Consider the following 3,349-nt stretch of genomic DNA (forward strand, 5'->3'; position numbering starts at 1 on the left):
CTGGAGCTGGAAGGACCCACACACCTCCAGGGATGGGGAGGTTCATCACCCCTCGTGCCCCCAGGGTGGCTCCTCTCCTGCCTTTCCTTTTGTGGTCCCAAAACAGGGTCTGTTGACCTGGTATGCAATCATCCCACCAGCACACAGAGTCAGGGCATTCCTTGGTTCCAGTTCTGCACAGAAAGGGGTGCCAGGAGCTGCATCCACAGGGCTAGCACCCCCTCCCTGTAGCACAGGGTTGTTTTTATACACCAAACAATGTAAAATTACCTTATTTCTGAGTATGCTGATAGAATTGGAGTGTTACGTCCAGCTCTGGAGCCCTCAGCATGGGAGAGACATGGAGCTGTTGGAGAAGGTCCAGAGAAAGGCCACAAAGATGATGGGAGAGCTGGAGCAGCTCTGCTCTGGAGCCAGGCTGGGAGAGTTGGGGTGTTGAGCCTGGAGAGGAGAAGGCTCCAGGGAGACCTGAGAGCAGCTTCCAGTGCCTGAAGGGGCTCCAGGAAAGCTGGGGAGGGGCTTGGGACAAGGGCAGGGAGGGATGGGAGCAGGGGGAAGGGTTTCCAGCTGGCAGAGGGAGCTGGAGCTGAGATGGGAGGGAGAAATTCTGTGCTGTGAGGGTGGGGAGAGCCTGGCCCAGGTTGCCCAGGGAAGCTGTGGCTGCCCCATCCCTGGCAGTGTTGAAGGGCAGGTTGGATGGGGCTTGGAGCAGCCTGGAATGGTGGGAGGTGTCCCTGCCCATGTAGGGGTGGGACTGGATGATCTTTAAGGTCCTTTGCCCCCAAAACCAGGCCAGGATTCAAAGCCACCTCCAAAGCCCAACTAAGCAGCCAAGCTGTGAACACCCAGCAGCTTACAGAACTGGACAACATGTCCTCCCCTGCCACTGGAAGTGGCAGCACTTCCCACCAGGCACACTCAGAGAATGGGCGGCTGGTGTGAGCTCCTTCCAGCCCCAGGGAGGGCACTTCAGGATGCTAAAGAAGTGAATGCAGAATGAGTGTAATTAACCATTGCTTTCTCTTACCTTTTTCTTTTGCTGGGGGACTAAGGCAGCAGGCATTAGCAGTCAGTGTGTTTCATTCAACCCTTCTTCACACCAGGGTCAATAACCGCCCCCGTCCCGTGGCCGCGCTGACCCGTCTGCTCCCACATCATCAGATGGTGACTCTGAAGGGGGAACTGCAGGGAAACACAGCCACTGATCATCAGCACACTCCCTCCTGGGAGCTGGCTCCAGGGTTTCCTGGAGACAGCAGCAAACACAAGGCCCCTGGCAGCAGGACCTCCCGTCTCCCCGCAGCTCCGGCTTGACATGCTGAGGAGGCAAGTGCCGTGTCCTTCCCAGGCTTCCCGTTAGTGCAAAGCCTTGTGCCTGCTCCCAGGGGACAGGCTTTGGGTGAGGTGAGCAGCAGGGCTGTCCCTGGGTTCTTGGGGTTCTCAAAGCAGCTGCTGGCTGCCAAGGTTGGGGCTGGGGGGAGTTGCTTGGAGCCGTTTGGGCTCCTTGGAAATCGCCTCTGGAGCTTCCAGGATTCTGGGGCTCAGAGCAGAGAGGCTCAACCTGGAGTTTCAGAAGGACAAAGGGGAGGAAAACATCCCTTTCAGGGCAGTGAGGCAGCCTGTGGCTCTCCTGAGGCTTTCAGGTGCTGCAGACCAAGGGGACAGCCCCAGCCTGCACCTCTGGTGTTCTCTGTATTTCTGAGAACTTCTTTTAATGAAGCAGCTCACGTGGGGAAAATAAGATAAATAAAAATGCTGTTGCCTAAGCAGGTATTACAAATGTAGCACCAGCTCAGGCATCTTGAGTTCCATAATCCCCTTGCCATTGCTTTTCTTCCAGAGTCATTCCCTGTGCATATAATCAGACTTAATTTATGCTCCTAATTGACAACGCAGGGCAAGCAATGCCCCACAGACAGGCAGGAGCAGGCTGTGGTTGTTTACTCAGATTTCTCCTTAGCATAAGTTGGGAAAATGTTTATTACCCTGTCTAACTCTTCCTAAACATGCTTAGAAATTGTCACAGCGTTGAAGTCATTTTGGGCAGAAAGTGTCATTTTTTTTTTTTTCAGAAGGCTGGTGCAAACCTGCAGGTTGACAGGGTGTCCTGCTCTCAGAAATCCCTGAGACATCTTGTGGTTTCTCTGGGAACCCACCCTAAACCTCTTGAGCCCAGCACTTGAGCCCCAGCCTCCTGCAGCCTGGGGTCAAGGATGAGCCTGGTGCCCTGGTCAGAGACCCAGAGGGGCCAGCACCCCAGGGCCATGAACATCTCCTGGTGCTCTCTGTTGGGGGGGGAACCACGTCCAGACAGATCCCTTCTGAGCCTTTGCTTTGCCAGCCTCACCTTGAGAAGTTTCTCAAAGGTCTGGCAATTCCTCTGAGCACATCTGTATCTCCTGAGCCTGCCCACAGGCAGAATGAAGGAGACTCTTCTTCTAAGAGCACCTCAGAGGAAAACAAAACAAAGCAAAACAAAACAAAAGCAAAAAAAAAACCCAAAAAACACAAAACAAAACAAAAACACAAAAAAAAACCCGAAAACAAAACAAAAAAACAACCAAACAAACAAAATAAAAGAGAGGAAAACCCTGGAAGGTGTCAGGGCTGGAGGACTGGAGACAGATCTTTTTGCATGTGCTTTTCTTTCAGGGCCAAAGCTGTCACAGGCAGGTGGTGGGGTGATGTTTTGCAGAGGTGACAAGGACCTGCAGCGGGGTTCCTCAGAGGAGATGAGTTAGAGCATCTGCAGGCAGCACCTTCCCCATGCCCAGGGAGGGCTGTGCAGCCCCACACTAGCACAGGCAGGCACCTGGACTGCTTGCAAGTGTTATTTCTCTACCTTCACCTTTGTGGACAGAGGCTGAAGCCGACCAGGGAAAGGGGGGGAAAACACCTGCAACTGCACAGTTTTGTACCAGTTGGATCTGTGTTCTGCACAGCACTGCAGGCTGGTTTCTCCCAAAGCACTTTTTATTTTAGACTGTTCTGCATGCATTTGATGCATCTGCTTTCAGGCCACTACAGGCACGTGTGCCACCAGTTTGCTGTGGGGATAGAAACGTGAGGAGGGTTACATGGTTAACCTTAACATTCTGTGTGTGTGGTGGACAGGGAATAAAATGCCAGGTTTTGGCTCTGGTTCCGGCTGAGATGTGACCCCACGTTGAAGCACAGGCCAGGGTGCAGGTCGTGTCCTGCATTTCAGGATGGCTGGGTGGGACTGGGACGTGGGAAGTCCAGCCAGGTGGTCACAGCAGCCCTCAGGGTTTTAAAACCTGGGAAAGCCAAAGCAGTGTCCCCAGACATGGCACGAGCACTCTCTTCCAGCCTCAGCCATCCTCCCAGG

This window comes from Chaetura pelagica, unplaced genomic scaffold (genome assembly GCF_000747805.2).
Source record: "Chaetura pelagica isolate M959 unplaced genomic scaffold, ChaPel_1.0 scaffold423, whole genome shotgun sequence".
Lineage (NCBI taxonomy): Eukaryota > Metazoa > Chordata > Aves > Apodiformes > Apodidae > Chaetura > Chaetura pelagica.